Raw genomic sequence first — 23,453 nt, forward strand, 5'->3', positions numbered from 1 at the left:
CATTTCACTGTACTCCTGTACTTCTGTACTTGAGTACATGTGACAATCAAGGATATTTTATTTCCAGCCTCTTTAGGTTAATGATCTAAAAGGCCTGCTTGATCTAGTACGATAGAGGAAAACCACTCACAAGCCCTCTTGTATTGAAAAAGAAGTTAGAAACCACTTACAGATATATTAGACATTTATACAGAAACTATGAGGAGGACCTGGATGTTAGGTCTTTCACCATAGAGATCTGGAAATATTCTGCTCACAATTCATATTGCATCATCTTTGTCGGTTATGCTTAAGGCACTCCCTTTTCAGATCCTCACACAATTGTACAAATACAAAATGAAAAATTTCAATAAAATACACTTTTTGTTACAGCAGTTCTCAAGTTCTGTACTACTATGTTCTCCCACACTTTGTTCTCATATCCAAAGACAGGTGCTGGAGCTTATGCATTTCCCTACATCTAAATATAACTCATTCACAGCTCTGGCATTCCCTCCCCAAATCTCTTTGTCTCTTCACTCGCTCTTCTTTTAAGGTGCTGTAAATCTTCTGTGTCTCTGCATTTCATCATTCCATTTTTTCTTGAGTTTGTTTAATTGTATTTAGGAATTTCATGTCACTTGCTAATTTGCAATTAGCCCTGTGTATCTCAATGCTGCTTAGTGTTACAAATCAAAAAGACGAGTAGTCCTGACAGCAACCAACTCAGCTGCTTCATTAAAGTCTGAAATATAATTGTTCACCATAATTATTCTCTAATTTCTGTCCGTTAGCCAATTTAATATCCATGCAGCCATTGCTCCTTTAAATTTTTCAACAATGTGAAATACTACTTGAAAGATGAAAAGGTGATCCCGAGGATCAACTGCAAAAACTTCATCAAAAAACTTAATCCTTTATGAAAGCCTGTCTTATTATCTTTAAAAGTTTCCCATCATCAAGTTAAGCTAAGTCTCTCATTCCTGGGTTTAGCCCTCTCTCCTTTTCTTTAATATATGTAATATTTACAATCCAACAATCCTCTTCATACAGTTATCATAATTACCTAAAACGGTAAGCAGGGCCTCGATTTAACATCTTATTTGAAAGAGAGAACTTCTGGCAACGTAACACTGTTGGAAAAACATGGGAATGCCAGCCTTTATTTTGTGATTAAGTCCTGAAATTGTATTTAGACATATTGATCTTTTAACTCAGAGGCAGAGTGCTCACAAACGAGCTGACAATTAAGATGAACATAAGGCAGAACCTTATGGGAAATAGTGATTCCAAACTGTAAGACTCTGATAAGGAACTACATTACTGTGTTGGGATGATCTTCGTTTGAACAATTTAGAAGCAGGATCCTACAGAAACGATAAATAGGCTGGTCAAAAGAACTTTATACTAGTATATCAGGGGAGTGATGGAAATGATGGTCTCATTAATATTTTGAAAATGAACATTGGGCGGCACGGTGGCACAGTGGTTAGCACTGCTGCCTCACAGCGCCTGTAGACCCGGGTTCAATTCCCGACTCAGGCGACTGACTGTGTGGAGTTTGCACGTTCTCCCCGTGTCTGCGTGGGTTTCCTCCGGGTGCTCCGGTTTCCTCCCACAGTCCAAAGATGTGCGGGTCAGGTGAATTGGCCAAGCTAAATTGCCCGTAGTGTTAGGTAAGGGGTAATGTAGGGGTATGGGTGGGTTACGCTTCGGCGGGTCGGTGTGGACTTGTTGGGCCGAAGGGCCTGTTTCCACACTGTAAATCTAATCTAAAAAATCTAAAACATGAAGGGAGAGAGCAGAATCATTCTCAGAAATTGTGCTTTAACCTTTACAGATAAAGGGAAAACTAAAATTGTGAAGGCAAATTGTGGCCAGAGCTTCTATAATTTTTTAACATACTTCCTTCAACAATTTAGATTACATCAGGTAACTTTCCCACTTTGAGTTCTCCCAAGTTTTAAGTATCTCCACTATTCTATTTTCATCCTATCTAACTTCTCTACCACCTTTTGAATTCTGTGACATTGGCAGTACCACCTGTTTAGTAAATGGAATTTACTCATTTAGTACTCAACTATACTCCAACTTTTTTTATTGTCCCACATCAGCCCCACTGTTCCTTTGATTACCCAATTATTATCTTTGTGTTATCTTGTGTGCCGGCAAAATGGCAGCAGTGTAGGACTCTCCACCACTCTGTCTGTTCTTTTTCCTTTTTTTGTCTCATTTTAGCAGTCCTGGAGCAGCATGACCGTGAAAGGACGGGCGTCCTGGAACAGCATGAGGGAAAGTGTGACTTGAAACAGCACAAGGGGAAAAGAGTCCTGGAGATTCGTGAGAAGAAAAGCGAATCCTAGCGCAGCACAACTTATCTTGGTTCAGCTGAGTGTCTGGTGGAGTGGACTGGAGGCTTGGAATGGGGCAGGGTTGTTGTTGGAATGGGGCCTCCGTGGGCGGTCAGACAACATGCTGGTTGAGCTGTTGAAATGTAATATTGATCCGAAATTCTTTACCTGACTATATTGTCAATCCTTTAACTATGTTATAATTATCTCACTTCTAACTTATTTTTTAGACACTGTAAGTAATGCTACTACTTTTCTTTTTGTAGCCAAAATTTGTACCTGGGTACTTGTACCTAAGCTGGCTCCATTAGAGGCAGAGCTGAAAATGTGTTGCTGGAAAAGCGTAGCAGGTCAGGCAGCATCCAAGGAACAGGAGATTCGACGTTTCGGGCATAAGCCCTTCTTCAGGAATGATTATGCCCGAAACGTCGAATCTCCTGTTCCTTGGATGCTGCCTGACCTGCTGCGCTTTTCCAGCAACATATTTTCAGCTCTGATCACCAGCATCTGTAGTCCTCACTTTCTCCATTAGAGGTAGCCATTGTAATTCCTTTTATTGTACTCCTGTATTTCTGCATTGGAGTACACATGAAAATGGATGTTCTAGTCTATTTTATTTCATTTCATCTATATGTAAACTCACTTGCCCTTCTTGTTTATCTTTCAGCTTCTTTTATTTAAAGTTTTCAGTTTACTTCTCTCCTGCAATATTTATTTATTATAAGCTGCCTCTATCTGTTCAGCAATAGAGGGAATGCAAACTTTAGATGCACACATATTTCTCCTGTGAAAATGTGAGATGTGTGATGCCAAACTATCTCTTCTTTGAAAACCTCCAAATACACATTTTTACCTTGACTCCAATCTAGCACAGCCAGATCTCTTCGCAACTCCTTGTGCAATTGAGTATTTCCATTTTCCATATCTTTCTATAACTATTCTGAACCTAAAGATATTGTGACCACTGCTTTCTAAGTGTCCCTCCACTGAAACGCGCTGCAATCAACACACTTCATTCTCCAGAACTAGATCCTGCCATACATAACCAAACACTAAGACTGGAAATCTAAAATAAGAGCAGAAAATACTGCAAATACACTGTGGGCGAGCTTTCTCAGAGAGAGAGATTTCCTGCCTATCCACCTGAAGTTGGATAGAGAATACATCCCCACTGATCACAGCTGTCCACAGTTGTTTAACACTCTGTTAATTAGCAGAAGATGGGACTTCAACCCTCTCTCAGTGGAAACCTGACAATTGCTGCTGGCCAATGTGGTCTGCTTTATAGCAGTATCATGGTTGTGTAATCTCAGAGTTTGTTACAAATGTCAATGGAGACTGCAGCCAGTAGTCCATCTCTTAGTGACGGTATGAGTACAAATGGCATAATCAAGCATATCCACCAGTGAATGAAGATGTCTTCATTCAGATTTTCACATGCAGTCATAGAGTCATACAGCATAGAAACAGACCTTTCAGTCCAACTAGTTCATGCCGAACATAATGCCAAACTAAATTAGTTCCCCATGCCTGTTCCCAGCCCATATCCCTTCAATCTCTTCCTATTTATGTACTTTTTCAAATGTATTTCAAACATTGTAATTGTGCCCACATCCACCACTTCCTCAAGTTCATTCCACGTGAACCACAATTTGCGCCTCGTCTTTTTTTAAATCTCTCTTCTCTCACCTTAAAAATGTGCCCCTAGTCTTGAAATCCCCCATCCCAGGAAAAAGGCATCCACTCTTAACCCTAGCTACACCCCTCATAATTTTATAAACTTCTATAAAGTCATCTCTCAACCTGATTTGCTCCAGTGGAAAGTCCCGACCTATCTGACCTTTCCTTATAACTCAAACCTTGCATCTTGAATCATTCTGGTAAATCTCCACTAAACCCTCTCCAGCTTAATAATAATCTTCTCATAGCTGGGCAACCAGAACTAGACACAGTACTCCAGAAGAGGCCTCACCAAGGTCCTGTACAACCTCAATATTGACTTCCCAATTCCTGTGCTCAAGGACTGAGCATTGAAGGCAAGCGTACTAAGTGCCTTTTTAACCAACCTCTATAGATGTGATGCAAACTTCTAAAAATTGTGTACCTGAACCACTAGGTTCCTTTGTTCTACAACATTACACAGGACCCTATCATTTACTGTACAAGTCCTACCCTTGTTTGTTGTACCAAAATGCAATACCTCACATTTCTCCAGACTAAATTCCATCTTTTTTTTAGCCCATTGACCCATTTGATCAAGATCCCTCTGTAATCTTAGAAAGCTTCCTTCACTGTCTACCATGCCACCAGTTTTGGTGTCATCTGCAAACTTACTAACTAAGACTCCTATATTCTCATTCAAATCATTTATATAAATGCTTAGATTATCAACTTTCTGTCTAGGAGAGAATATGGGACTGCAGTCCCAGAATTTGGTGAGGTCAGATGAAATCACCTGCTGCACTTCTTCTGATGACCAAAATATGAAATTGTCCCTTGGGGTTAGAGTAGGAGTGAGAGGGAGAGGGAGAGAAAATGGTATCTGCTTGGTGCAGGGGTGGTGGTTGCTTTGGGGTTTCTGTGTAGTCATGATGTGGAAACTCAACCTTGAGCTCCTGGGCTTCTTTTGAACGCCTGTCCAAGAACAGAGAACCACCACTTAATTAATACCTTTCAACAGCACTGTTTTTATTCAAGACTGTCAGTATGTGAATATACAAACAAGGCTTGGGAGAAAAGCCACCTTAGACCACGCCGGGTACTAAAGAGTGGATTCTCTCACTCTCGATAGGGAAAGTTGTTACATTTATACATAACGTCTCACGCAATACAGAGTCCCGTGTCATTAGGCTATTGAAAAGTATATTAATCAAAGTATACTTAATTGTAAGCTTACACATCAAAAAATGTTCTAAATCTAACACACAGACACCAGCAGCCATCTCGTTAAGATATTAACACTATCTTTAAAGTCAGACATTAGCCCTCATTATTCTTCTCCTGCTCTTCAAGGTAACAGTCAGATCTCAGAGATGCTCTTAAATGTAAACATTCAAACCTCATTACTGTGTTACAGCTAGACCGTGAGGCACCAGTACTCCTCTGATGGCTGCCCTTTGACCTAGTGCTATGTACTATATCATTCTCGGATCTGTGAGGAGGATTGTTTATACAACTAGGCTGGCTTCTTACAAATTGCTATGTTAGCAATTAGTTTCGCTTAGCCTGTCGCTTAGGATGCTGGGAAATACAGCCAATATGCCGGGGCCATTTTAGTTAACATTTCTGAGCTCCATTTTCTATATGGTCACTATATCTATTTCTAACTTATCATTCCTCCCTTTTTATCATTTTATGATAACCCTCAGATATTAATACGTTGAAGTCGAGCAAACTCTTTTCCTGATGTATGTCAACAGGAGAATCTGATGTATGTCAACAGGAGAATCAGCAAACGTTGAATCTTGTTACCACAAGGATAGTGGGTCCCTGCTAGTGAAGATGCGCATGCTCCTGTGTCAACCAAAAAGCGTTCACGGGTACCTTCAATTAACAGGGTCACAATGGGCTCTGGAATGGCGTTGTGAGAAAAGACAGGCAGCATCTCATCACTGTTGTGGGGGTGGTGGGGGTGGTAGTATATTACTAAACGGATTTTGGCCGCCATAGCCACCTCTGGGGGTGCCTTGAGCACCCCGGCCCCTTCCTCCTCTGCTACCTCGACCTCGTGGCTGTTTAGGGCAATCTTGTTTCCAATGGCTAGGATTTCCACAGTTAAAGCAACCCTTCCTCTTTTTTGGTTTTAAATCAATGATTTTTGCTAAGTCAACCGGTTTTCTGAGGACCTGCCGCATTGCTTCTTTAATTTCCTGCTCCTGTTGTTGTTGATTCGGGTGTTGTGCTGTAAAGGCAGTCCAACTGTTGGCACCAGGGGGCATATTTAATATTTCCAAAAATTTTGTCCACTTAGAGCCAATAAACACAACCCTCAAAAAATTCCAGATATCTTCTCCCACTGCCCCGTAAGCCTGCCAAATGCTTTCAACTGATTCACACCATTTTTGTGGATCCTTATCTTTGTCAGGGAAATTCATAGTCAGTGCCAAAATTTCCTGCGGTTTCCATGGCGTAAAAATGTCTAGGGTAGGAGGGTGAAGAATCGCAGCGACAGGAGGGACAGCGTTCGGCTGTGCGGGGACTCTTACCCGTCCCGCTTGAGGGTTAGGAACAGTACACATAGGGAACATGTGACCTGAGGGTTCTTCTATCTCTGAACTGTCATCGTCAGCCTCCTCTGTCCAAGGGTAGGGCAATTGCCGTTCGGGTTCACACTGTGGTGGAGGCCGATATCCTTTTTTACCTGTGCTTGGGGTAAAACTCCTTTCACTACGTGCCTCCTGGGGTATTGTACCCGATGGAGGGGGTTGGGGAGGGGATTCCACATTCCTGGAACTAATTCCCTTATCTTCCCATCCTGCACCCAGCCTCAGGTCTGACAATGCCGTCTCCACCGCTTGGTTGGCCAACCGTTTGTTCTTATTAATATTTTCATCAAAATTTGCACATGCAACCTTGAGCTCATGGAGGGTCAAAGGAATCCTTAGTGACACTTAGCCCCCTTTTTGTAGCATTATGTAACCAACTGTTGTAAACCTTCTGCTCGTGTTGTTGTTTAGCTTCCTCTTTCTTTTTTAAGCATGCATTTCTTAGTTTAGCCATAATTTTCTTACCCTTCTTTCCTCCTATTCCCTTTTTCCATACTAACTCCGTAGCTCTTTTTACAATCTCCAATTTCCACGTACCCCCTGCAGGCCATTCATCAGGTCCCAATTTTTCTGTTAGCCATCCTGACAATTTCCTAAGTGACTGTGCATCCTCAGGATATTCTGCGCAGACTGTTACAATTAATGATCCCGGATCCTCACATTTATCCATGAACTGTCCCATAATGTTCCCTAAACTTTCCCTAACCTTTTGTGAGTGTTGCTTTTATGAGATCCTGCTCAAGGGACTTTATACCTTCTCACACATACGTACCTTGGTGCTTTTATGAGGACTCTAACCCCATGGGACTTTAAACCCGTACGTATCTAAACAACTACTTGTGAGCGGTGCTTTTATGAGATCCTGCTCAAGGGACTTTAAACCCTCTCACACATACGTACCTCGGTGCTTTTATGAGGACTCTAACCCCATGGGACTTTAAACCCTTACGTATCTAACTATTCTTATTTCTCCCCGCGCTCCCAGTGCCCTTTTTTTAAAAATTGTCCTACCTTCTATAGCACTCCCAGCGCTTTTGTGGTGGTCCCTTTAAAAAGCTGTTCACTGGTTCATTCTGGATCCCGTCCGGTAGCAGCTCCTGCTGCGGTGAGTTGGATCCAGGTCCGCCCCTGACTTGGGGAGACACTAGTCGTGAGTCCCAAACGGTATACTCACGTCCTAGTTGGGCCCGTGTCCACCTTGCCACAGCAAGACCGTGTCCTGTTCAACCGTCGCCAGGAGCCGCCTTCCGTTGGGATCCCACCGCTGCCACCAAAATGTGGAAACTCAACCTTGAGCTCCTGGGCTTCTTTTGAACACCTGTCCAAGAACAGAGAACCACCACTTAATTAATACCTTTCAACAGCCCTGTTTTTATTCAAGACTGTCAGTATACGAATATACAAACAAGGCTTGGGAGAAAAGCCACCTTAGACCACGCCGGGTACTAAAGAGTGGATTCTCTCACTCACGATAGGGAAAGTTGTTACATTTATACATAACTTCTCACGCAATACAGAGTCCCGCGTCATTAGGCTATCGAAAAGTATATTAATCAAAGTATACTTAATTGTAAGCTTACACATCAAAAAATGTTCTAAATCTAACACACAGACACCAGCAGCCATCTGGTTAAGATATTAACACTATCTTTAAAGTCAGACATTAGCCCTCATTATTCTTCTCCTGCTCTTCAAGGTAACAGTCAGATCTCAGAGATGCTCTTAAATGTAAACATTCAAACCTCATTACTGTGTTACAGCTAGACCGTGAGGCACCAGTACTCCTCTGATGGCTGCCCTTTGACCTAGTGCTATGTACTATATCATTCTCGGATCTGTGAGGAGGATTGTTTATACAACTAGGCTGGCTTCTTACAAATTGCTATGTTAGCAATTAGTTTCACTTAGCCTGTTGCTTAGGATGCTGGGAAATACAGCCAATATGCCGGGGCCATTTTAGTTAACATTTCTGAGCTCCATTTTCTGTATGGTCACTATATCTATTTCCAACTTATCAATGATGGTGAAATCCAGTTCATCGTAGGAGCTGCATTTACTTGTCTGACTGATATTGAGAACTTTCATTTCTCTTTAGACAGGATCCTGTAATCAGAGCTTTAGGTGTTGGTGTCTTAACCTAAGTTACCTCCCTGTACAGCATATCCTTGTGATATGGCCATTGTCCATTCTGTGAACCTGCCCAAACTACAGAAGATTTCTTTGCTTAATTAGCACTAGCACGTTTGACATATTTGCCCTGAAAAGGATGACCTGGTGACTATGTGATAGCAAGCATATGTCATAGATACTAAAATTGTAATTAATGAGCTTTTTGTCTTGACAGGTAAACAGGTTTCACTGTCACAGCAACCTACTTGTGAGACAAGCTTTATAAATAAGCATTCCTTAAGAAGGGCTCATGCCCAAAACGTCGACTCTCCTGCTCCTTGGATGCTGCCTGACCTGCTGCGCTTTTCCAGCAACACATTTTCAGCTCTTCATAAATAGGCAGCTTGGCCTTGTGATTAAGTTTGTTGTTTTTTTCTGTGCTTGTCTTATTAATCAGCCAAAGTTAGTAGCTGTCTTTCCAATGTGTATATTGAGGGACAATTTGTCTACTACCATAGATACAAGTTACAGGATTTGCTGACTACCTTCAGTTGAATTTGATCAAAGCAATATTTTGTCCCAGTTTAGTTTTCAGGACGATTATGATGAGGGAGCAAATGGTTTAGGGCATGGGAAAAATGATCCATTTGTCACTGTCCATTTTTATTCATCTTGACCATTCCATGTAAACCAAGGCATGAAAGGCTGATCTAATTCTTGGGTTAAAGACCCCCAAGAGAACTAATTATAGAACATAGAACATAGAACATTGAAAAATACAGCGCAGTACAGGCCCTTCGGCCCTCGATGTTGCGCCGACCAAAGTCTACCTAACCTACACTAGCCCAATAACCTCCATATGCTTATCCAATGCCCGCTTGAATGACCATAAAGAGGGAGAGTTCACCACTGCTACTGGCAGGGCATTCCACGAACTCACAACCCGCTGAGTAAAGAATCTACCCCTAACATCTGTCCTATACCTACCACCCCTTAATTTAAAGCTGTGTCCCCTAGTAACAGCTGACTCCATTAACAGAAAAAGGTTCTCAGTGTCTACCTTATCTAAACCCCTAATCATCTTGTACATCTCTATCAAATCTCCCCTAAACCTTCTTTTCTCCAATGAGAACAGCCCCAAGTGCCTCAGCCTTTCCTCATACGATCTTCCAACCATGCCAGGCAACATCCTGGTAAACCTCCTCTGCACTCGTTCCAATGCCTCCACATCCTTCCTATAGTATGACGACCAAAACTGCACACAATACTCCAGATGAGGCCGCACCAGAGTCTTATACAACTGCAACATGACCTCAGGACTCCGGAACTCAATTCCTCTACCAATAAAGACCAGTACACCATATGCCTTCTTCACAGCACTATTTACCTGGGTGGCAACTTTCAGAGATCTGTGTACATGGACACCAAGATCCCTCTGCTCATCCACACTACCAAGTAGCCTACCATTAGCCCAGTAATCCATCTTCTTGTTACTCCTACCAAAGTGAATGACTTCACACTTAGCTACATTGAACTCCATTTGCCACCTTTCTGCCCAGCTCTGCAACTTATCTATATCCCACTGTAACCTGCCACATCCTTCTTCGCTGTCCACAACTCCACCGACTTTCGTGTCATCCGCAAACTTGCTCACCCAGCTTTCAAGCCCCTCCTCTAGATCATTTATAAAAATGACAAACAGCAATGGTCCCAAAACAGACCCTTGTGGAACACCGCTAGTAACTGCGCTCCAAGATGAACCTATTCCATCAACTACTACCCTCTGTCTCCTTCCAGCCAGCCAATTCCTAATCCAAACCTCTAATGCACCCTCAATGCTATACCTCCGTAGTTTTTGCATTAGCCTACCATGGTGTACCTTATCGAACGCCTTGCTAAAATCCATATACACCACATCTACTGCTTTACCCTCGTCCACCTCCTTAGTCACCTTCTCAAAGAACTCAATAAGGTTTGTGAGGCACGACCTGCCCTTCACAAAACCATGCTGACTATCCTTGATCACATTATTCCTATCCAGATGTTCATAAATCCTATCCCTTTCAATTCTCTCTAAGACTTTGCCCACAACAGAAGTGAGACTCACTGGCCTATAGTTACTCGGGCTATCCCTACTCCCCTTCTTGAACAAAGGGACCACATTCGCTATCCTCCAGTCTTCTGGCACTATTCCCGTAGACAATGACGACATAAAAATCAAGGCCAATGGCTCTGCTATCTCCTCCCTAGCTTCCCAGAGGATCCTAGGATAAATGCCATCAGGCCCAGGGGACTTATCTATTTTCATCCTTTCCAGTATTCCCCAGACCTCTTCCCTACATACCTCAAGGCCATCCATTCTAATCACTTGTGACTCAATATTCACATCAGCAATAGTGTCCTGTTCCTGAGTGAATACTGACGAAAAGTATTGATTTAGTGTCTCTCCAATCTCTCCGCCTCCACGCACAACTTCCCACTACTATCCTTGACTGGACCGATACCTACCCTAGTCATCCTTTTATTCCTGACATACCTATAGAAAGCCTTTGGGTTTTCCCTAATCCTACCAACTAAGGACTTTTCATGTCCCCTTCTCGCTGCTCTTAGCTTGCTCTTTAGATCTTTCCCGGCTACCTTATAACTCTCAATCACCCCAACTGAACCTTCACGCCTCATCTTTACATAGGCCGCCCTCTTCCCTTTCACAAGGGATTCCAATTCCTTATTAAACCACGGCTCCCTCACAAGACCCTTTACTCCCTGCCTGACTGGTACATACTTATCAAGGACACCCAATAGCTGTTCCTTGAACAATCTCTACATATCATTTGTGTTCTTCCCTTGAAGTCTATTTTTCCAATCCACGCATCCTAAGTCATGCCTCACCGCATCATAATTTCCCTGCCCCCAGCTATAACTCTTGCTCTTGCCCCCACACTTATCCCTCTCCATCACTAAAGTAAAAGTCACCGAGTTGTGGTCACTGTCCCCGAAGTGCTCACCTATGTCCAAGTCTAACACCTGGCCTGGTTCATTACCTAGAACCAAATCCAGTATAGCCTCACCTCTTGTTGGCCTGTCTACATATCGTGTCAGGAAACCCTCCTGCACACATTGGACAAACACCGACCCATCTAATGAACTCGAGCTATAGCTTTCCCAGTCAATATCTGGGAAGTTAAAGGGCCCCATAACAACCACCCTGCTACTTTCACTTTTCTCCTGAATCATCCTCGCAATACTTTCCTCTACTTCTCTCGGACTATTGGGAGGCCTGTAGAAAACTCCTAACAGGGTGACCTCACCTTTCTTATTTCTAACCTCAGCCCAAACTACCTCACATGGCAAGTCTTCCGCCATCGTCCTTTCCACCGCTGTAATACTATCCTTGACAAGCAATGCCACACCACCCCCTCTTTTACCCCCATCTCTGACCCTGCTAAAACATTTAAACCCTGGAACCTGCCCCTGTTCTACCCACATCTCTGTAATGGCCACAACATCGAAGTCCCAGGTACCAACCCACGCTGCAAGTTCACCTACCTTATTTCTTATACTTCTGGCATTGAAGTATACACACTTCAAGCCACCTTTCTGTTTACAGGCACCCTCCTTCGAGATCGATGCCTTGTTCCTAACCTCCCTACACTCAAGGTCCTGTACCATAAAGCTACAGTCCAGGTTCCCATGCCCCTGCAGAGTTAGTTTAAACCCTCCCAAAGAGCACTAGCAAACCTCCCCCCAAGGATACTGGTGCCCCTCAGATTCAGGTGTAGACCATCCTGTTTATAGAGATCCCACATTCCCCAGAAAGAACCCCAGTTGTCCAGAAACCGGAATCCCTTCCTCTTGCACCATCCCTGTAGCCACGCATTTAACTGTTCTCTCTCCCTATTCCTCGACTCTCTATCACGTGGCACGGGTAACAAACCAGAGACAACAACTCTGTTCGTTCTAGCTCTGAGCTTCCAACCTAGCTCCCTGAAAGCCTGCCTGACATCCTCACCCCTCTTCCTACCTATGTCGTTGGTGCCAACGTGGACCACGATCTGGGGCTGCTCCCCCTCCCCCTTAAGGACCTGGAAAACACGATCAGAGACATCACGTACCCTTGCACCTGGGAGGCAACATACCAATCGTGAGTCTCTGTCGCCCCCGCAAAACCACCTATCTGTGCCCCTCACTATTGAGTCCCCAAGAACTATCGCCCTACCTTTCTCCACCCTTCCCTTCTGAGCAACAGGGCCAGGCTCCGTGACAGAGGCCTGAACCTCGTTGCTTACCCCTGGTAAGTCATTCCCCCCCACAAGTATCCAAAACGGTATACTTATTCTTGAGGGGAATGACCGCAGGGGGTTCCTGCACTGGCTGCTTCCTCTCACTCCCCCTCACTGTCACCCATCTCTCTATAACTTTCGGAGTAACTACTTCCCTAAAGCTCTGATCTATAATTGTTCTCCATATAACAAATATTCCAGAATATCACCTGAGAATCACAGATATGAACTTTGCCTTCAGCAGTGGCATCTAAGTTTGGCACATAATGATGCATAGTTAATTTATTAATTGTTGTCTCTGTATATTCCCTCCTACTGAATTCTGACCTTCTTTAACTCCATGTTACTATATCAGCAATGTAGAACTTCAAATGCTTACTACCCATATAAATTTCTTGGCTTCAAAGGTCCTATTTCTTCTCTCCAGCACACCAGAAAGATGTGAATGGTCACTATCTACATTTGTGACGGATGTTCACTTATCGATTACCTTGCTCAATACATTCTCAAACAGAAATTGTTACTAATTCTTAATTACTAGCACTTAGACACAAATGATTTAACTACTGAATCAAATGAATTTAAAGACCTTACAACTCTTATTCCTTAAGCTGCATCCTGCTTCCAAATTGTGGATATTTATTATTCCTATTAATTGTCCCATGTTCTCAAAGCAAAGCATATTTATTGCTTCTATCTTCTCATGAATCTTAGAAATCATCCTTATTTATTCTTCACAACAGAGATCAAACAATGCTATTTGATTACAGTTCTAACATCTTTTAACATGATTACCCTTCACATGTTTAGACATTTCAAAATTCTATATGCAAATAAATCAACTGGTCCCTTTTATAATCTACATTTTGTATATTTTATTTCTGCTATTTTTCTCTAGCTAATCTCTAACAGCCGTGGCACTTTACAGGAATGATGAATAAATGAAGCAGTCTCATTTTGCTCCATGATTCATTTATTTCATCTTTTGACCTTTTCTAACCACGTGGCTTTGGCATCACTGCTCCACTAGTGGCTCCTGAGGAATTTGACCACTCTGCATGATCGTTTGGATTTTCTCAGTGAATGCTTTTCTGCTTGCCAAGCGTAGTTCTGCCTCTTCACCCATCGTCTCTGGTCCTGAGTCTTCCTCCAGATTTTTGGATCTCGTCCACATCTGTCCAGTATTCCAGACAGCTAAACCCTCTAGTTTAACCACTTGTAGTAAATTAAAACATACTCAACCAAATGCAGTGTCAGGATCATGGATATAACATGACTTCCTGAGAAGATGTCAAACTGTTGCAGGGGTTTAACTTAACAAATTGACAGAGGGCACAAAGAGGATGGGAAAGCTTCATTTATACTCATATGGAGAGATGCATTAAAGCAGAAGGTCAAAGCTCACTCTGCTGAGTTACAGAAAACCTTCAAGCTTTAAACAAATTACAACATGCACATTACAAAATGCCTCACATCAATATCCACGCATCGCTTTGTTTGCCCCAGTCATTGTAGGTGTTATCTATTCCTCACTCAAAGTCTTTAACAGCATGGCTTTTGGCTACTAAGTTTGACTATGATAGAGTCATAGAGCTTTTGCAGCTCAAAAAGAAGCTATTCAGTCCATCATGCTCACACCAACCATCAAACATTCACCTATTCTAAAACAAAAGCAGAAATTGCAGTAAAAACTCAGGAGGTCTGACAGCAGCTGTGAAGACAAAGCAGAGTTAACATTTCAGGTCTAATTACTCTTCTTCAGATATCTAATGAGAGAGTAGCCCCATGGTCCAGTAGGACTATGATGATTTTACCTTTACAAATAGCTCTTAAATGTCTTGAGGGGTCCTGCCTATATCACCCTTTTATACAGTGAATTCCATTTTCCTTAAATCCCCTCTAAATCTCCTGCTTGTTACTTTTGTTATGAAACTGAAGGCGTGCGTTGTACTTTGAGAGAGAGTGAATGCTGTGCTGAACTGAGAGCTTATAAGCACCTGCATATATGACTAGATGGCAGTCCCAGAGTGTACTGGAAAATTGAAAATATGTAACATTTGGCTGAAAAATGGATACCTAAGTTTTGGTTGCTGGCTTGACAACAACTTGAGTTGTTGTTTAACAACATCCAGTCAGTTTAAATTATGCCCCATGATACTAAAACACATTTATTGTTTTGCCAACATTGAACCAACGAAACAATCCAATGTTTTGGAGGTGGAACGTATAAAATGTAGGCATTTTTATAATTGATCAGAGAGCAACTGTCATCAAGATAGAAATGCATAGACAGCTAACATCTTCTCCGAGAAATTAGGAAACACTCTCGATCAAAAGTACCTTTTCATATGAAACATGCTCACAGTAAAAAGAAAGATGACGACCTAGAGATCCTCAGCCAGAAGAAGAAAGACACAGAGGATGATAGTGGCTGTGTAGTTTTTACATTAATTTGATGTAATTTTGGTAAATATCTGATTGGAACAGCATATTGTTATCGAGTTGGAGGCAGATAATAAGCAGTTAAGAGAAAGGAGGGTTTAGAATTGTGAATAGTTGCTTAATGTTCATTTTTAGAGTTAAAAAAAACATGTTATCTTCTTTAAAAAGTGGAATTTGTGAGTTCTCTGTCAGTCATACTTTAACAGATTACGAGGCCAGGCAAGCTTTTCTGTGTGTTTGGTTTAATTAACAAAAGGATTCACCTCCATGTAGTAACATTTTGAAACTATGTCTCCTGATATTTGACCCCTCCACTAAAGGGAAAGGTTTCTCCCTATCCACCCTGTCTATGCCCCTCAAAACTTTGAACATCTCACTCAGATCCCCTCTCAGTATTTGCTGCTTTATGTAAAACAAACTTAGCCTATCTAAACCATGGTGAATCTCTTCTGCACCTTTTCTAGTGCAATTACATCCTTCCTATAGTGTGGTAAACAGAACTGCACATGGTTAGGCTATAACTGGAGTACTAATGTGATATAAAGCTTCTTCATAATGCCCTCCTCCTGCATTCGAGGCCTTGAATAATAAAGTCAAGTATCCTATATGCCTTCTTAACCACCTTATCAACCTGTCACAGAGAGGAGTGGCAGATGGAATTTAATTCAGATAAATGCGAGATGCCACATTTTAGGAAAGCAAATCTTAGCAGGATTTATACACTTACTGGTAAGGTCCTAGGGAGTGTTACTGAACAAAGAGACCTTGGAGTGCAGGTTCATAGCTCCTTGAAAGTGGAGTCGCAGGTAGATAGGATAGTGAAGAAGGCATTTGGTATGCTTTCCTTTATTGGTCAGAGTATTGAGTACAGGAGTTGGGAGCTGAAAATGTGTTGCTGGTTAAAGCGCAGCAGGTCAGGCAGCATCCAAGGAACAGGAAATTCGATGTTTCGGGCATAAGCCCTTCATCAGGAATGAGAAAAGTGTGTCCAGCAAGCTAAGATAAAAGGTAGGGAGGAGGGACTTGGGGGAGGGGCGATGGAGATGTGATAGGTGGAAGGAGGTCAAGGTGAGGGTGATAGGCTGGAGTGGGGGGGGGGGAGAGGTCAGGAAGAAGATTGCAGGTTAGAAGGGCGGTGCTGAGTTCGAGGGAATCGACTGAGACAAGGTGGGGGGAGGGGAAATGAGGAAACTGGAGAAATCTGTCTCCCCATATTCCCAATTCCTTCGTCACCGCCGCATCTGCTCCCAGGAGGACCAGTTCCAATACCATACATCCCAGATGGCCTCCTTCTTGTTCATGTCACATTACAGGTGATCACCATTGCACCACACACACACACACACACACACACACACACAGATATTCCTACACATGCACACTCTCACATACACACGGACACTGGTACACACAGATGCGCACACAGACACCCACACATACCCACACTCACACATACACCCCCTCGCAGACTTAAGACACTCTGCACCCACTACACACACACACACAGACTTTCTCACACTCACAACCCCTACCCCAGACAGACAGGCACACACAGACAGACAAAGACCCACATGCACACATATATTTTGTGGGGTGAAGTTGTATTGCAAAGTTACATTGCACTTTGCTCAAAAACTGCATACATTCATGTAGAACTCTGAACTCAAAAACTGCAGGAATTTATGTAAAACACTGAAGTCTCACTTATTACATTAGAATCAATCTAAACATCAGGTCATAGACAGAGAACACAGGGGGCTAACACCTTCAACATATTGCCTAGCTATCACCATTGTTAGCAGCTAACCCTAGAATGCAATTTTAAAAAGAAGGGTTTTGTGATTTACACATGAAAGAAGTGAAACTATCACTGTATTCTAACAGATGAAAGGCTTAACAGACAATCAATTTTTTAATGTATAATTTCAGTTACACCACACTGCAAATTTTTGCTATAAATTCTGTGTTACGATCGAGCCCTTCACAATCACCTGATGAAGGAGCATTGCTCCGAAAACTAATGTGCTTCCAATTAAACCTGTTGGACTATAAATAGACAAAGTCTTTTCCCTGGGGTCAGGGAGTCCAGAACTAGAGGGCGTAGGTTTAGGGTGAGAGGTGAAAGATATAAAAGAGACTAAAAGGGCAACTTTTTCAAGCAGAGGGTGGTACGTGTATGGAATGAGCTGCCAGAGGATGTGGTGGAGGCTGGTACAATTGCAACATTTAAGAGGCATTTGGATGGGTATATGAATAGGAAGGGTTTGGAGGGATATGGGCTGGGCGCTGGCAGGTGGGACTAGATTGGGTTGGGACATCTGGTCGGTATGGACGGGTTGGACCGAAGGTTCTGTTTCCATGCTGTACATCTCTATGACTCTATACAGCATGGAAACAGATACTTCAGTCCAACTCGTCCATGCTGACCAGACCTGTCCCTTCAATGATTTATAGACATACATACCAGAGTTCCTCTGGTCCTCTACACTTTCTAGGGTCCTACCATTGAAACCGTACTCCCTTGACTTGTTAGTCCTTCCAAAATGCATCACTTGACAATTTTCAGGATTAAATTCTATTTTCCACTTTTCAGCCCATCTGACCAAACTGTCCATATTGTTCAGTCTTTTAAGACCTGCCTCTTCAATATTTAGCATTTCACCATTTTTTGTGTCATGTATAAACTTACCGATCATACATCCTATATTCACATCTATATCATTAACATCAAGAAAATGGATAGCATGACCAGCACTGAACCCTGTCAAATGCCACTGGACACAAGCTTCCAACCACAAAAACACCCTTCAATCATCATCCTTTACTTTGTGCCACGAAGCCAATTTTGTATCCAATTTACCAAATCCACCTGGATATCAAAAACTTAAGCTTCTTAACTAAAATGCCATTGCAATGTAGACAACATCAACTGCACTATCCTTATCTGCACACCTAACTACATGCTTGAACGATCTAATCAAATTTGTTAGATATAATTTCTCCCTTACAATGTCATGTTGACTACCTGTGACAAATCCCTGCCTCATCAAGTGGACATCAATTACAACAATTTTGTAATATTTGCAATAATTTCCTTTCCACAGATGTTAGACTCACTGGCCTGTAGTTTACTGGTTTATCCCTATTAGCCTTCTTGAATAATGGTACCACATTAGCACCACAGAGGACGTGAAATTTAATGTCAGAGTTCCTGAAATTTCCTCATTTGCTTTCCACAGCAATCTTGGATATTTCTCATCTGGCCTTGAGGGCTTTATTCACTTTCAAGACTGCTAAAACCACTAATACCTGCTAATTTGTTGAAGCACATTACAGTACTTTCCTAATTTTTAGACTCACACTACCCTTTTCTATTGTGAATAGATGCAAGGTGCTCATTTAAAAATGTTGGCTGTGTCTTCCAGCTCCACACACAGATTGCAACTTTGGGTCCTAATAGGTCCTATGCTTTCCAGTTTATTTTCTTGCTCTAGGTATTTATAGAAAGCCTTTCGATTTTTCTTAATGTTCCCCTCAAGAGTGTTTTCAAAACCACTGTTTGATTTCCTAATTTCATTTTTAAGCAACCCTCTGCCCTTTACATTTTCATTTAGTTAATTTGTTCTGAGGTATTCTTGCACAACTCTGGGGAAGGTGAGACATAAATCTGGGCTACCTGTCTCAGAAGTGTGACATTACCAATAGACCACAAGAGCCCCACACCCCCACATTTTATGTTCTACTTCAGGGCATCTGCTTTTTGCCAAGCCTGGATGCCTTATTTATTAGTTCCCAAGTGATTTACTAGCTTCACTTAATACTGACTGTATGGCTAAAGCTTTGGTCATGAACTAACCTAACTGCTTCATGGTAACAAAACCCTCATCAGATTGAATTTATGTAGTTCACACAAATTGATGCCTACGTTATTGACTATAGATCCTCATACATGCCAAGGACATGCCAACTTCTAAGCTAGAGAATCCTCACTTTTTGTTTCTTAACTTCTGCTGGAAAGAGATCTTAAAGAGGAATTCAGCAGCACAAATTGGTCTTTACTTGGAGCTAATGAAGGGCTTATGCCAGTTTCCTGATGAAGGGCTTATGCCCGAAACGTCGAATTTCCTATTCCTTGGATGCTGCCTGACCTGCTGTGCTTTAACCAGCAACGCATTTTCAACTTTACTTGGAGCTCCTTACTAATGCAGGCGGCGGGTATGTTACTGGATGGGTTTGGGGACAGGCAGGGGGCAGTGTTGGATGTGTCTGGGGGCGACTGGTGGGTGGTGTTGGGGACGAGTGGGGGGCAATGCTGGAAGAGTTTGGGGTGCGACCAGTGGGCAGTGTTGGAGGCGGGTGGGGGCAGTGTTGGAGGTGGGGCGGGGGGTGGTGTTGGATAGGCTTGGGGGTGGGCGGGGGATGATGTTGAGGGGTGGGCAGTGTTGAACAGATTGGAGTTGGGCGGGGGGCAATGTTGGGGGTCAGGCAGTGGGCGGTGTTGGGATGGGCGGGGGGATCAATGCTGGGGGCAGGCAGTCTTGGGGGCAGGCCGGGGTGGGGTTGTGGGTGGTGTTGGACAGGTTTGGGGGGGCCGGCGGGTGGCAGTATTGGGGGCGGCCAGGCGGCCATGTTAGATGGGGTTGGGGGGGTTGATTGGGGTGTGGTTTTGGGGGTGGTGTTGGTGGTGGGCGAGCGGTGATGTTGGAGATGGGCGGGGTCGATATTGGATGTGTTTGGGTGAACGGGTGGGGGGAGTTTTTGGGGGCCAGGCGGGGGGGCGGGGCTCACACATGATTTGCTCCTGAACAGGGAGCAGATCTTACTGAAAACTCCGAGCCACAGAGGAGATGCATTGAATTGATTAAGCGAATAATCAATTATCAATTATCTGAACGAAATAGTGTCCGCCCATCTCATTCGGATAATCTATGTTCCTCTGTATAATGTCACTCTGTTATCAGGTCTCCCTGCTGTCAGGAACATTCCAGCAATCATATGATTCTCCTCTGCTACCAGGAAGGAAGTTTCTTTACAGTTACTTGCTAAGAAATTCAGTTAAATTACTTAACATTAGCTTGTTAGTTGTATTTATAATTTCAGTGTACCCATATGTATACAATGTAATGGCAATTACCTAAAAAGTCATTGATTATAGTAAGATCAACTTTTCTTTTTGATATTTATTAAATAACAAACTTTAAGCAAGCTTGCTGGAAGATTTCCATCCAAGCTTCCCACATCAGGAATGTCTGATGTTGCTCTTTCTCTTTAAAATTCCCATGAGACATTTTCTGACTGTGTTTGGCTTGCAATTCTTTGAAGAAGTTCTCTGCCTCCCTCAGTCCTGAAAGAGGGTTACACATGAAATGTCGACTTCTTCACCTGCTGCTGTTGCCTGGCTTGTTGGGTCCTTCCAACTTCCTGCTTGTTTACCCTGCAACTCTCTTCAGTCATCTTACACCTACTAAAAGCCACAAGCATCCATTTTAACCTTCATCCATGGGTAACTCCAACATTTATCATCTGCTTGACAGATTAGCATTCCTAATCCCAGTTCAGTACCTTTTGGCTGGAAGTTACTGAGCTATGACAGATGGTGACTAAACAAGGGAATACAATAATCCTTCTCACCATTGGGGGCAACTTTAGACCTTGCCCTTACACTGGTGAGCTGGTGCTGCAACCGATAAACTGTGTTCTTTGATTCTGGAAATAGTAAGGACAAAGCTCCTCTCCATTTGTTATCAGGGATGTCCTCATTGTTTCTTTTTTAGGTATGGCCTGTACAAGATTTGGAGACACAAACTTGACCAGTATCTTTCTCTCCTGCTTGTCTCGGGCATCGGGTAGTGAGGGAGCGGCAGTGAGGCCCAGAACCTGCATGTCCATGGCAGAATGGGAGGAGGAGTTGAAATGTTGGGCCACGGGGCGGTGGGGTTGATTGGTGCGGGTGTCCCAGAGATTATCCCTGAAGCGCTCTACGAGGAGACATCCAGTCTCCCCAATGTAGAGGAGACCGCATCGGGAGCAACGGATACAATAAATGACATTGGTGGATGTGCAGGTGAACAGATTGTTGGTGATCATCATTCCCAGGAACTTGACACTCTTGATATCTCCACCTCAGCACCACTGATGCAGACAGGGACATGTTCTTTTCCCCAACTTCCTGAAGTCAATGACCAGGTTCTTCATTATGCTGGCGTTGACGAAGAAATTGTTGTCCTTACATCATGCAACTAAGCATTCAATCTCTTTCCTACATTTTGTCTCATCGTTGTTTGAGATCCACCCTACAAAGGTGGTGTTGTCAGAAAACCTGTAAATGGAGTTGGGCCAGAATTTGACTACACAGCTGTGAGTGAATAAGGAGGTGTGGAGGTGGGGTTGAGTGTGCAGCGATGCCTTGTTGAGGATTATGGTGGAGGAAGTCTTGTTGCCTATTCTTACTGATTGCGGGCTATGGGTTAAGAAATCGAGGATCCAGTGAGAGAAAGGAGATTTGAGGCATAGGACTTGAAGCTTAGCGATAACGTTGTTTGGAATTATGGTATTGGAGCCTGAGATAGGTATCCTTGTTATCCAGATGTTTCAGGGATGAGTGTAGGGCCAGGGAGATGATATCTATTGTGGACCTGTTGTGCTAATAACATAGAAACATAGAAAATAGGTGCAAGAGTTGGACATTTGGCCTTTGAGCCTGCACAATCATTCAATACAATCATAGCTGATCATGCATTCCATTCCCACCGTTTCTTTAGGCACGCGTGCCACATACAGTTTCCTCTTGAATATATCTAATGAACTAGCCCCAACAGTTTCCTGTGAGAGAGAATTCAACAGTGCACAACTCTCTGAGTGAAGAAATTCTTTCTCATTTCAGTCCTGAATGGCTTACCCTTTACTCTTAGACTGTGATCCCTAGTTCTGTACTTTCCCAACATTGGGACCATTCTCCCTGCATTCAGCCTGCCCAGTCCCATCATAAGATCCTCCTCGTTCTTCTAAGTTCCAGCAAATTCAAGAACAGTCGATCCAGTCCTTCCTCATATGTCAATCGTGCCATCCCAGGAATCAGTTTGGTGAACCTTTGTGTGTTCCCTCAATAGCAAGGATGTCCTCCCTCAGACTACGAGACCAAAATTGTACACAATACTGATCAAGGCCCTGCAGCAAGATAGCTTTACTACAATACTCAAGTCCTCTCATTATGAAGGCCACCATGGTATTAGCTTTCCTCACCACTTTCAGTGGTGGTGACCTTCAGTGCTAACCTTCAGTGACTGTTTCACCGTGACACCCAGGCCTCATTACACCTCACCTTTTCCCAAACTGCCACCATTCAGATAATAGTCTGCCTGTTTTTGCGATCAAAGTGGATAACCTCACATTTATCTACATTATGTTGCTTTTGCCCACTCAGCCAGTCTGTCCAAGTCACCCTACAGTCTCTAAGCATCTTCACCACAACACATACTACCACGCAGCTTAGTGCAAACTTGAAGATATTACATTCTATTCCTTCATCCAAATTGTTAATGTATATTGTGAACAGCTGAGGTCCAACACTGAACCCTGCATTACCCAACTTGTCACTGCCTGTCATGCTGAAAAGGACTCATTTATTCCACCTCTCTGCTTTCTGTCTGTTAAACAGTTCTGTATCCACATCAATAAATTACTTTCAATACCAAGAGCTTTAATTTTCCTTACTAATCGCTTTTGTGGAACTTGTCAAAAGTGTTTTTGAAAGTCCAGATACACAACATCTACAGATTCACCCTTGTCCACTCTACTGCTCACACTCTCAAAAAAGTCCATAAGATTTGTCAAGCATGACCCTTTAGTAAATCCATGCTGACTAAGACCGATTCTGTTACTGCTTTCCAAAAATTCAGTTATAACATCCTTAATGAACAACTCAAGTATTTTCTCCATCGCTGATGTCAGGCTAACCGGCCTATAGATCCTCATTTTCTCTCTCCCTCCTATTTTAAAGAGTAGAGTTACATTAGCTACACTTCAGT

The 23,453-nt window shown here is 42.9% G+C and overlaps 1 pseudogene; it reads right to left on the bottom strand.

Moving 5' to 3' along the window:
• The window catches only part of LOC132816923 (RNA-binding protein with multiple splicing 2-like), a 42,862-nt pseudogene extending 24,736 nt beyond the window's left edge, over window positions 1–18,126 (bottom strand).
• Window positions 18,127–23,453: the final 5,327 nt, after the last annotated feature.

Source organism: Hemiscyllium ocellatum, chromosome 6 (assembly GCF_020745735.1).
Source record: "Hemiscyllium ocellatum isolate sHemOce1 chromosome 6, sHemOce1.pat.X.cur, whole genome shotgun sequence".
NCBI classification, from domain to species: domain Eukaryota; kingdom Metazoa; phylum Chordata; class Chondrichthyes; order Orectolobiformes; family Hemiscylliidae; genus Hemiscyllium; species Hemiscyllium ocellatum.